This window comes from Bison bison, unplaced genomic scaffold (assembly GCF_000754665.1).
Source record: "Bison bison bison isolate TAMUID 2011002044 unplaced genomic scaffold, Bison_UMD1.0 scf7180017863646, whole genome shotgun sequence".
Classification (NCBI taxonomy): Eukaryota; Metazoa; Chordata; class Mammalia; order Artiodactyla; family Bovidae; genus Bison; species Bison bison.
The window spans coordinates 613,720-626,801 of record NW_011494218.1 but is presented as its reverse complement, the minus strand read 5'-3'; the positions used below and the strand labels follow the sequence as shown (position 1 = coordinate 626,801).

Below are 13,082 nucleotides of genomic sequence, written 5' to 3'. Positions count from 1 at the left end.
ACTGGAGTTTCAGCTTTAGCATCATTCCTTCCAAAGAAATCCCAGAGCTGATCTCCTTCAGAATGGACTGGTTGGATCTCCTTGCAGTCCAAGGGACTCTCAAGAGTCCTCTCCAACACCACAGTTCAAAGGCATCAATTCTTCGGTGCTCAGCCTTCTTCACAGTCCAACTCTCGCAGCCATACATGACCACAGGAAAAACCATAGCCTTGACTAGATGGACCTTTGTTGGCAAAGTAATGTCTCTGCTTTTGAATATGCTATCTAGGTTGGTCATAACTTTCCTTCCAAGGAGTAAGCATCTTTTAATTTCATGGCTGCAGTCACCATCTAATTCTCGCAAAGGTGCCTGTCAATGAGTCCAATTTTCCTCCTGCCTGATCTCTTCATTTTCTTAGGGAGGGAATTGAAGCACAGGAAGATTAAGTGATTTGCCTAAGGTCACAGCTAGGAAGTAGCAGAGACAGGATTTGAACTCAAGCTTTTTGTATCCAGAGTCTGTATTCTTAATCCTCTATCATCCTTCAAGGAAACCTACCAATGATGTGCAATCTACACATACATGAGAAACATACTTATTAATTGCTCTTCTTCCTTAATTCCCAGGAAATTTTGTCTCCCAAAGTTGATCTGCAGCAGGACGTATGCCTTCACCTATTGCCCCTCTTAATTCCCATGACATCAGTACCATTCGAACCACACAATGGAGTTCTGCTATAACATGCTTGGCATGCTTGGCATTCAGCTTTCTTTTGAAAATACTACCTTTTCACTCAAATTGTCAAATGTAAAGAAAGAACAACTTTCCAGGCAATTAATAAGAAAATAAGAATTGGGTCACCATATGTGAAATATTTTGGGGATTTGATTTTAGTGCTCCTATCACTGCAAAGTGAGTAAGCTCATATTATTCCCACCTGCAAAGGAACAGCCTTCATGAACTACATTTTCATCACATAGACACACACATCCACTTTCTATAAGAATGCTCAGCCCATCTGCTCACATTTAAAAATATAAATTGAAGACCTCCCACGCTGCCTTGGTTTGTAAAATGTCTATCACCAAATCTTTATTCTAAGACTCCTGTAGGTCTATGATTTATTTTCCTTTCACTTTTCCTTTAATGGTTTTCACTACTTCTCTTCCAAATACCTGATGTTTATAATCAAGTTTTCTCTCTTAGACAAAAATCTCAAAAGGGCAGGATTGCAGTATTGCCTCCATCTGAAATGTGTCTTCATTTTGAGGAAAATGTTTACTATTTGGGAATAGTCTTCTCTGCAGCCTGATACTAAGCCCATGCCCAGGATGGCAAGTTAGGATGCTCTATTTCTTCTCAAGTTACAAGACTTAGTTGCAATAGCACTAATGAAAAACCACCCTTCAAAGAGACACACAAAAGACAAAATTGTGTACACAACTCTTGTATTTATTCAAAGCTCATTCCCTAAAGATATTTTAAGAGATTAAAAACTAAGTTGCACATACCTGTCCCTGAACAAAGGGGTGGAGATATTGTTGGGGTGAGTACCCCTTCTACCCCCATGGAAATATCCCCTCTTAGGTTGGTAGGCTTATAAGAACTATATCCACACTGCTGTAAACCACATTCACCCATTCATTCATTCACACAGTTCGACTGTACTGAGTGCCATCTGCTGGGCACTCATAGCAACATAGGGACACAGAGATGACAGATCCTGCCCCCTGACTTCAAGCAACTTATATTCTGAGGAGGGAGGAAGACCAGCACTGGGCTTCTGACTTCAAATTCAGTGCTCCTTCTTTTCCTTTTTAAAATCTGAGATATGTAATGCTGTAGCCGACTCTTTTATTTCCTTCAACTTACTCCTTTTTTGTGTATGAAGGTCCTTTACACAAAACCTTACCCAGTGAACCAGTTCAAGTTCTAAACAGTGCCATGTGCCCGGCTGCAGAGATGACCACCAGTCCATGGTATTACAGCAAAATACTAGAATTTGGCAAGGAGTCAAGATTTCTGCATTTTGCAAATGCTACTGAATTCCTTATTTTTAAAAATGTGATTCGAAGACTAAAATTGCTTCAAACTTTCCCTGAAGTCCAACTCCAGGATTTTTTTTAGGATATAGCTAGAGACCACTGAGCCATGGAGCAGGCTTTGGTGAGGGAATGTGTCATAATATTCAAATACGTAGGCCTTACAGTGTGGCTCCAAGTCAGCTCATGTCTGCTGAGGGCAATTTGTCTGTGTCCCACTTTGAGATTTTTCAATAAATGCTGCTCAATAAAGATCTTAAAGATACTAATTCATGTTAGGAAGTATTTAATTGGGGATTGGGTTGTTTGTTTGAAATCCACAATACAAAGGATATGATGGAAATAATCAGAAATGTGCATAAAACATCTATCAAAATATTCTCTTTTATAACAGAAAAAAATTAGACACAGTATGTTCAATGATAGGAGAATGATTAATTATGGGATTGTAGTTGCACAGATAATTGTGCTACCATTTAACATAAGAGAATTTCAATGATGTGGGCCAATAAACACAGTTTATGACAAAGTGAATAAAGTAGGTAAAAAAGTGTAAGATCCAAAGTGTGTTCAAATATATTTCAACACATCTTTCAAAAGAGATGGGAATAATATATGCAAAAGTATCAAGAATCTTAACTGATCAGTTGGACTCCCTAGTATTCCTCAATTTTGTCATGCTCTTTCTCATGAAGGTCTTCAGATGTTCTGCCCACCCTAGCTGAAATGCTCAACTCTCGTTCCTCCTCTCGCTCACCCTTCAGGTGTCCACTCACATCACTACCATCCCACTGGGCTCCACCTCATAGCTTCCCTGGTGGTATCCTACTTTGGCATCCCGCACTCTGTATTATACTATTATTACATGCTTTATTTCAAGTGTTAGTTCACTTATCTGAGAGATAATTAACTTCTCAAAGACTTACACTATGTCTCTCATGCTTAAATCTGTGGTACTAACTTATACAGTTCATAGTCAAAAGCAAATCTATAAAAAGAGTAAATTATCTTATTTTCTTCATATCATTTTCTAAATTATACACATTTTCTTCAATAAAGATCTATTTTTTTTGCAAGTACAAAAAAGATAAATGTTGTATATGCTGTTATTGCCATTGAAGATCTTCATTAAAATGAAAACATTTTAGAAGTATTCAAAATTTTCCATCCTTCAGACTCCAAAAGGCCTGATGGCTTCTTAATCTATCTAAGGAAACTATAATTCAAAATTTCCCTACATCTTTCAGAATCTAAATGGCATGGTGAATTTTTAATCTATCAATGTGATGAGCACATTTACTCTAAAATACCATCATGTTGAATTAGCTAAAAGATTATAAGCAGATAGGAAAATGCCTGAAACTGTGAACACCTTTTTCTCTTTGGGATATTCAAGTGTTCTGTTGGACTCAATGTTTGACTCATTGACAATATTTCTGCTACATTTATACTTGTTCAGGATTTATGGGAAGATAAAATAATGCTGGGTCCAATAAAATAGAATCCTTCTGAACCCTTGACTATTAGAAGCTAAATGTATAACAACTGTGCAGTGCTAAACTGAGTTCAACATAATTCACCTTTGCAATAAGCTTTGCCATTTTATTTCAGAATTACTCAAATTATGATGGCTTTAAAATAGCTTCAAGCTTTTAAAAATATTATGGCTATGTATTTAGAATTTTTATAAAGTTATTTTTAGGCTTCTAGCAGATCTTAGACTATTAATATAAAATCAATGTTTATATTTTATTTTTTATCTCCTTTCAAAGTACATTCTATAAATACCAATGAAAGAAATTAACCTATAAGAGAGGAAAACAAATAAGGTTTACCTACTTAAGGTTAAGATTGCTATCAATATCATGGTTATTTATTCTTATTCCTGGATTACTATTTCCCAACTTTTCATACCATAGCTTATCAAGTTAGAAAGAGGATGAATGAGCTGACCCTGGACAAGGATGAAGCCTTCCAACTACTGAGCCCTGTTTGATGGGGTCTAGCACAAAAAGAAACAAAAAAGCCATCAAATGCCATGTTAGAAGTGAGGACAGTCCTAAAGGCCTATTGCCAAGACGGCTCAGAGCTTTAAAGCAAGGTATAATCTCAGACCTGATGTTTGTGAATAGAAGACCGAGCAGATAATGCTTTCCCAGCCATAAGAAGAAAACCCTTGCCTTGCTGTCTGTCTGACTATAGGTTACAGAGATTTGAGCGTGGACCAGAATCAAGGTGAAGACAATGAAGTCAGTACAAAGGCCTCTGCCCGCCCTCTAAGCTTCATTTGACGTTCCCGGTCTGAGCTCCCCAGCATACCCCGCAAGGCCCACTCCTCAGTCTCCTTCCTTCCTCCCATCCTCAGACACCACACACACGCACATTCTGCACACTACCCTTGACTCTCTAATTTTCTCATTTTGTTGCTCCTTCCATCCCTACTCATCACATAGAGCCTGACCTAAATGAGATTTTATCTGTTCCTCAGTCTTTGCCAATACTCCCCTCCCTTCACATACGGGTTCACACCTCAGCACCCCGTGCGTAATGTGCTTCTTTAATTTCTCTCCAAGTCACTGGTGAACATTCCTCTCATCTTCTAATACATTCTCCACAGAACCTAGTCTAGTGTACAAAACGTAGAAGGTACATAAGATCTAATGGGACACAGCTGAGTTTAATGATATTCTTCCTTAAAATATTTATACTTCTCTAATCGTCTTCACAGTGTGATCTGTTTCCTCAGTAGAGAAAGTAGTGGTTGGTCTAAATGGAAACTTTGAGCAAAGAGAGTGAGACTCCCGTTGAAGTCAGTTAGGTTTGTTCTTGTGGTAGTTTTCAGCCCTTTGGAAGCAGCAAGAAAAGTTTTAAAATTTAAGACTTGGTTACTAAGTCACAGGTAATAGCAGAACCAGATCAAAGCAGCTTTGAGTTTGAAAATTTCAAATCTGGTTCTTTCTAAAATGAATCGGGAAAAACAAAACTCTTAAATTTTGGACCATCTGACTTCATCTCACAACTGCAGAGCCTGCCTGGTCACAGCCTGGACCACTGGAACAGTTCCCTGGGGGTACCACACTGACAGGAATCTAGAGAAGGCATCAATACTAGGATTCCTGTCTCTCTAGATATTTTTATAAAGATGTTATCTCCTAATCCTGAATTTCAAGTTTAGATTGTATTATAGGCCTTAAAAAAATCTGTTTCTGAAATCATTGTTTTATCTTTTTCTCTGGTAACTTAAATCCTGGGGAAAATTCAGGCTAACTTAAGAAAGCCTGCTGAGCTGCTCTGAAGAATCAGGTTATGCTGATTTAAAAAAAAAAAAAATCTGATCTCATAATCTTCTTTAGAAATACATAGGAACACCAAACTGATTTACCATGGATAATGGAGTTGGATGATTAAGGTATTTCTGATTCCCATTTAAGGGATCTGAGACCAGCTTTATCCCATGCCTATATCTCCACTGACATTTCCTATATTCTTTTTTAGAAAAAGTAGAAGAATTGAAAAGTTACTAGAAGATTAGCCATTCTACATTCTACACTCTTCATTCCTAACTGCTGTTTCTCTGTAACTTTTGTTAACTGCCCCCCTCCCCCAACCACTGATCATTTCTGGAGGGCACTTGTATGTATGGAAAGCTGTACCCTATTCCTTTGTTGTATGCCAATTTTCTTTTATCTAATGTGAAACTTGTCATAATCACTTTATATAGTACTTGAAATCATTTTCTTTGACCAATCATGAAGACGTAATTGTAAGAATTTGTATCTGGAAGGTACATTAGAAATCCCTTTGGGAAATAGTGACCCAGAGAGGTCTAGAGGTTCACCTGAGGCCTCAGGTGTCCCCATGGGCCCAGAAGCAGACTCCAACCTGTGGGTTCAGAGCTCGGGGCTCTTTCTATCTAAGGGTTGCCCTACTGTTACCCTTACATAGTGGTTTGGCTTTATCTAGCAGCACACTAACACTTCAGCCGTCTTTCCTATCCCTGACCTTATCACCCAAATTTGTAGACAAAATCTGATATTCCTCCCCTACTCATCCTGGTTGTGCCAGCCTGTTCTGCTGAACTAATGTCTGCTCCCCAACTGTCTTGCTATCAGCTTCTAAGATTCTTTTCTCTGCTCCCTGTGCTTGGCTAAGCCGACTCCTCAGTTTCTCTTGGGCTATTACTTAGTGTTGCTGCTACTGCTGCTGCTAAGTCACTTCAGTCGTGTCCCACTCTGTGCGACCCCAGAGACAGCAGCTCACCAGGCTCCCCCGTCCCTGGGATTCTCCAGGCAAGAACACTGGAGTGGGTTGCCATTTCCTTCTCCAATGCATGACAGTGAAAGTGAAATCGCTCAGTCGTGTCTGACTCCCAGTGACCCCATGGACTGCAGCCTACCAGGGTCCTCCGTCCATGGGATTTTCCAGGCAAGAGTACTGGAGTGGGGTGCCATTGCCTTCTCCTTACTCAGTGTTACTTTTCCTCTATTGATGAACCTGTAAAGCTGCCAGCAAAACTCTGCTCCTCCACAGAGAATGGCATTCCCATCTCCAAACGGCATCCATTTTTTCAACAGTTTATGCCAGGCACTAACTGGGTGCCTTGTTGAAGCCAGTGAATCAGTTAAAGACAAAATGGGGTTCAATACTTTAGAGAGAATTCTAATTCTGGAAGTAGGTTTATTCTGTTGGATTTAACAACAAGTGAGAAAAGGTCACCCTACTTTTAATGAAGTAAAAGTGGCAATAGCAAAAGTTAATTCAATATTTAAGGAACAAATTGCAAGCCAAGTCAGTTCCTTCTATGTCAGAACCAAATAACATTTATAAAGTGCCTTAAAGTGCTGGGCACTGGGCTTCCTGCCTGTTACACTGGCTTTTCTGTGCCATTTTAACTTCACAATAACCCTAGAAGCAAAAGAATTAAAACCCAGGCCTGTCCAACTTGAAATATCTGGATTTTCTACAATATATAATGAAAACTTGCCTCTTCCTAGCTGGGGGTAGGGTAGGAGTGGTGCGTTTCAGATGTATGGTCAAATCCAACTCTCGTCCACGGTTTGGCACCATCTGGTTAACAATTTTCTCGTTCCTGTTAAGTGACACAAGAAAGTCCAGGCCCATGACTGGGTGGGACTTCCTGACAGCAGCAGTGATTCTGGTACCTGTCTTACCAGCTTGACCCAAGGAGATGGATCTTGTAAAATTCTGAGGTTCCTCAGCTCCCCACTTCCTGAGGAGAGGTCGCCTGCTGTTTTCTGACCTCCATGCTCACTGCACAGGCAGGAGCCCCCAACAACACAGAACCAGCAAAATAATAGCTATAAGAATACTTCAGGAAATGGTTCATTTCCTTATATGAAGATGGGAAAGGAATTAGCTGTACTTGCAGAAGTGGAATATTGTGCCTAAGAGTTCAGCTTCACTGATGAAACCCCCTCATCACTTATATTTACTTGAGTACATATATGTAGTTGAAAATGAAGCAGTATCTCTAAGAGCTGGTGAAGAGACCATATAACAGTAGTAATAATATATGAAGTAGTAATAATATATGAATATACATATAATAATATTATATGTAATAATATATGAAGATATGATATTGTATTGGACCTAAATTATCAAATGATAAGAGCTTGATATTAGAAAGTGGGGAGTAGCCTATAAAAGAAAAATTAATTGCTATCATGATGATTACTGTATATAAAAATTTGCTGAATACATGTGTGAAAGGGCACTATTCAAAATCAAATGAAGAGGCTGGCAGTGATTGCTTACTATGCCCTACTGATTTTTTCTGAGTAGAGTGTGGTTGCTTAACTCAAATGAGGTATGGGTAACAAACAAATAATATACAACATTCATAAATTGGAATATTGAGGCAGACAGACTTATCTATGTTGCATTCCTGGCTCTCTATTTGCTAACCTTATACATTTACACAGGTTAATTTTTTTCTGAACCCCAATTTCCTCATCTATATGTAGGACAAAGTAATATCCGTCTCAGTGGTTACTGCAAAGATGAAATAATGTAAAGGTTCAGCACAGTGCCCAGCATAGTGATCTTTAATAAATATTAGTTGTGCAATTAGCTATTATTGACATTATTATTATAAATTCACTCATAAATGGTGCTTGAAAAGCTGACAAGCATTATTGGGAAGATGTTGACTGCCACTAACACATTCTGTGCTGCAATATAACTTCACCTGGACTGGATAAGGAGCGTGAAGTCAGTAAGTAGGACTCTGTTTACCTCCAGATGAAGGCAGGAGAGTACCTTTCATCCTCTCACCTTAGTAGAGAAACTTCAGTAAAAAAATACGCACATGTCTGGATCACCCCATTAAGAGCCACTTATTTCCAGTGGAAATATATATATATGTCAAGCTGCAGACTAGACCAAACTCATTTTCCTTTCTTTTTAAATCATTCAGGTCTTTCTATTAAAACATTGAGAAGGTTACTTCTTGTTAGTAGTTTCAATTTGTACAATTTGTTCAATTCAATTCAAACAATTCTATTTGTTCAATTTGTAGTTTCAATTTCCTCTATGTCTCTTCTCTATAAATCTACCAATTTATTATTTCAGAAAGAGTATAACACAATGAGTCCTAAAATTTTTGGAGTCACTGACCTCTGGGGATCTCCTCAAAATATTGTGGGTATTAGTGCATATTATATGGAAATATAATACATACACATATTATACACATACATACAAAATATCTTGTCTAAATTTTGGAGAATCAAAGACCCTAAGTTAAAAACTCTAGGCTTTAAATCAGTTTCAGAATCACATTAAATCTTTAAAACTAATGCCAGCAAGGCATTCATTGGGAAAGTTCTCTCCATTCAGCACTTCCCTCAGTGAGAAGGTATTACCTTCTGGTAGCAATGGAGCCATCAACCTTCAACACAGAACTTAGGTAAAAGTGGTATTCAAAATGGTTGCCAGTCAGTACTGTGGAGGCACCAACCAATCAGAATAGATGACTTTAGTGCTCCAGTTAGCTCCTTAGTTCAAGTTAGTATTCTAGAAATTAAAAGAATAAGCATAATCATTTTACTTTATAAGCAGTTGTATGTATCTGTGATCATATCAGCTGTTCTAGGACTTACCTGCACTGCGGAGGCCTAGAGCAGGGCAGCCCTGGCAGAGGCTAATGCCTAATGTGGTGGTGATAGGAGAGTCCTGGGACAATAGAATGTGGTGTATTTCAATATTATAACATTCAAGACAGCAGAATTGGTGGGTACCACCTAAACATCAGCTCTATGGTTAGGTATAATAATGAAAAAATAATTTCATGCTCAAAATTCACTTGAAATACCCTTGCAAACATGGATAAAGAGAAAGAATTTTCAATCCTAAAATCTTGAGTGCCACCTTCATAGTGGCTTCCTTTGAAGCCCTTCAAAGTAATTTACACAAGACTGGGAAATAGTTTCTTGGAGGGCACAAACAGAATCTTGTGTTCACCAGGACTCAGGAGAAAGGAGCATGACCCCATAAGGGACTGACCCAGACTTGCCCGGCAGTGTCTAGGAGTCTCCAGCAGAGGCGTGGGTCAGTGGTGGCTTGCTGCAGGGTTGGGGACACTGAGTGTAGCAGTAAACGCATGGGACCTTTAGAAGGAGGTCGCCATTATCTGCATTACCTCCACCATAGTTTGGCTCCAGCTAAATAACAGGGTGGGAACACACCTTAGTCCAGCAGAAAATTGGATTAAAGATTTACTGAGCATGGCCCTTAGTCAGTCTCTCCCACCAGGAAACTTCTATAACCCTCTTATCCTTCTCCATCAGAGGGCAAACATAATTAAAACCACAGTCACAGAAAACTAACCAATCTGATCACAAGGACCACAGCCTTGTCTAACTCAATGAAACTATGAGCTATGCCATGTAGGGCCACCCAAGACAGGTGGGTTGTAGTAAAGAGTTCTGACAAAATGTGGTCCACTGGAGAAGGGAATGGCAAACCATTTCAGCATTCTTGCCTTGAGAACCCCATGAACATTATGAAAAGGCAAAAAGATACGGCACTGAAAGATGAACTCCCTAGGTTGGTAGGTGCCCAATATGCTACTGGAGACCAGTGGAGAAATAACTCCAGAAAGAATGAAGAGATGGAGCCAAAGCAAAAACAACACCCAGTTGTGGATGGAAGTAAAGTCCAATGCTGTAAAGAGCAATATTACATAGGAACCTGGAATGTTAGGTCCCATGAATCAAGGTAAATTGGAAGTGTGGCAAGAGTGAACGTCGACATTCTAGGAATCAGCAAACTAAAATGGCCTGGAATGGGTGAATTTAACTCTGATGACCATTATATCTACAACTGTGGGCAGGAATCCCTTAGAAGAAATGGAGTAGCCATCATAGTCAACAAAAGAGTCCGAAATGCCGTACTTGGATGCAACATCAAAAATGACAGAATGATTTCTGTTCGTTTCCAAGGCAAACCATTCAAAATCACAGTAGTCCAAGTCTATGCCCCGACCAGTAACACTGAAGAAGCTGAAGTTGAACGGTTCTATGAAGAACTATAAGAACTTCTAGAACTAACACCCCAAAAAGATGTCCTTTTCATTATGGGGGACTGGAATGCAAAAGTAGGAAGTTAAGAAACACTTGGAGAAACAGGCAAATTTGGCCTTAGAGTACAGAATGAAGCAGGGCAAAGGCTAATAGAGTTTTGCCAAGAGAACACACTGGTCATAGCAAACACCCTCTTCCAACAACACAAGAGAAGACTCTACACATGGACATCACCAGAAGGCCAATACCGAAATCAGATTGATTATATTCTTTGCAGCCAAAGATGGAGAAGCTCTATACAGTCAGCAAAAACAAGACCGGGAGCTGACTGTGGCTCAGATCATGAACACCTTACTGCCAAATTCAGGCTTAAACTGAAGAAAGTAGGGGAAATCATTAGACCATTCAAGTATGACCTAAATCAAATCCCTTACAATTATACAGTGGAAGTGAGAAATAGATTCAAGGGATTAGATTGGATAGACAGAGTGCCTGAAGAACTATGGATGGGGGTTTGTGACATTGTACAGGAGACAGGGATCAAGACCATCCCCAAGAAAAAGAAATGCAAAAGCAAAATGGCTGTCTCAGGAGGCCTTACAAATAGCTGCGAAAAGAAGAGAAGCAAAAAGCAAAGGGGAAAAGGAAAGATATACCCATTTGAATACAGAGTCCCAAAGAAAGCAAGGTGAGATAAGAAAGCCTTCCTCAGTGATCAGTGCAAAGAAATAGAGGAAAACAATAGAATGGGAAAGACTAGAGATCTCTTCAAGAAAATTAGAGATATCAAGGAACATTTCATGCAAAGATGGGCACAATAAAGCACAGAAATGGTATGGAACTAACAGAAGCATAAGATATTAAGAAGAGGTGGCAAGAATACACAGAAGAACTACACAAAAAAGATCATCAAGACCCAGAAAATCACGATGGTGTGATCACTCACCTAGAACCAGACATCCTGGAATACGAAGTCAAGTGGGCCTTGGGAAGCATCACTACGAACAAAGCTAGTGGAGGTGATGGAATTCCAGTTGAGCTATTTCAAATCTTAAAAGATGATGCTGTGAAAGTGCTTCACTCAATATGCCAGCAAATTTGGAAAACTCAGCAGTGGCCACAGGACTGGAAAAGGTCAGTTTTCATTCCAATCCCAAAGAAAGGCAATGCCAAAAAGTGCTCAAACTAATGCACAATTGCACTCATCTCACACGCTAGTAAAGTAATGCTCAAAATTCTCCAAGCCAGGCTTCAGCAATAAGTGAAGTGTAAACTTCCAGATATTCAAGCTGGATTTAGAAAAGGCAGAGGAACCAGAGACCAAATTGCCAACATGGGTTGGATCATCGAAAAAGCAAGAGAGTTCCAGAAAAACATCTATTTCTGCTTTATTGACTATGCCAAAGCCTTTGACTGTGTGGATCACAACAAACTGTGGAAAATTCTTAAAAAGATGGTCATACAGGACCACCTGACCTGCCTCTTGAGAAATCTGTATGCAGGTCATGAAATAACAATTAGAACTGGGCGTGGAACAACAGATTGGTTCCAAATTGGGAAAGGAGTATGCCAAGACTGTATATTGTCACCCGGTTTATTTAACTTATATGCAGAATACATTATGAGAAATGCTGGGCTGGATGAAGCTCAAGCTCGAATTAAGATCGCCAGGAGAAATGGCGATCTTAACCACAGCTATGCAGATGACACCACCCTTATGGCAGAAAGTGAAGAACAACTAAAGAGCCTCTTGATGAAAGTGAAAGAGGAGAGTGAAAAAGTTGGCTTAAAACTCAATATTCAGAAAGCTAAGATTATGACATCTGGTCCCATCACTTCATGGCAAATAAATGGGGAAACAATGGAAACAGTGACAGACTTTATTTTGGGGGCTCCAAAATCACTGCAGATGGTGACTGCAGCCATGAAATTAAAAGATAGTTACTCCTTGGAAGAAAAGTTATGACCAACCTAGACAGCATATAAAAAAGCAGAGATATTACTTTGCCAACAAAGGTCGATCTAGTCAAGGCTATGATTTTTCTAGTAGTCGTGTATGGATGCGAGAGTTGGACTATAAAGAAAGCTGAATACCAAAGAATTGATGCTTTTGAACTGTGGTGTTGGAGAAGACTCTTGAGAGTCCCTTGGACTGCAAGGAGATCCAACCAGTCCATCCTAAAGGAAATCAGTCCTGAATATTCATTAGAAGGACAGATGCTGAAGCTGAAACTCCAATACTTTTGCCACCTGATGCAAAGAACTGACTCATTTGAAAAGCCCCTGATGCTGGGCAAGATTGAAGGTGGGAGAAGAAGAGGACTACAGAGGATGAGCGGGTTGGATGGCATCACCAACTCAATGGACCTGAGTTTGAGTAAACTCCAGGAGTTGGTGATGAACAGGGAAGCCTGGAATGCTGCAGTCCATGGAGTCGCAAAGAGTCAGATACAACTGAGTGACTGAACTAAACTGAACTGAACTTGAAGCCCTTCAAAAGGGCTTCCCTTGTGG

At 39.5% G+C, this 13,082-nt stretch overlaps 1 protein-coding gene across 1 annotated transcript in view; it reads right to left on the bottom strand.

The window, feature by feature from the left end:
• Positions 1-13,082, bottom strand: part of FGF12 (fibroblast growth factor 12) — a 604,298-nt gene that overhangs the window by 457,188 nt on the left and 134,028 nt on the right. The gene's annotated exons all lie outside the window — the stretch shown is intronic.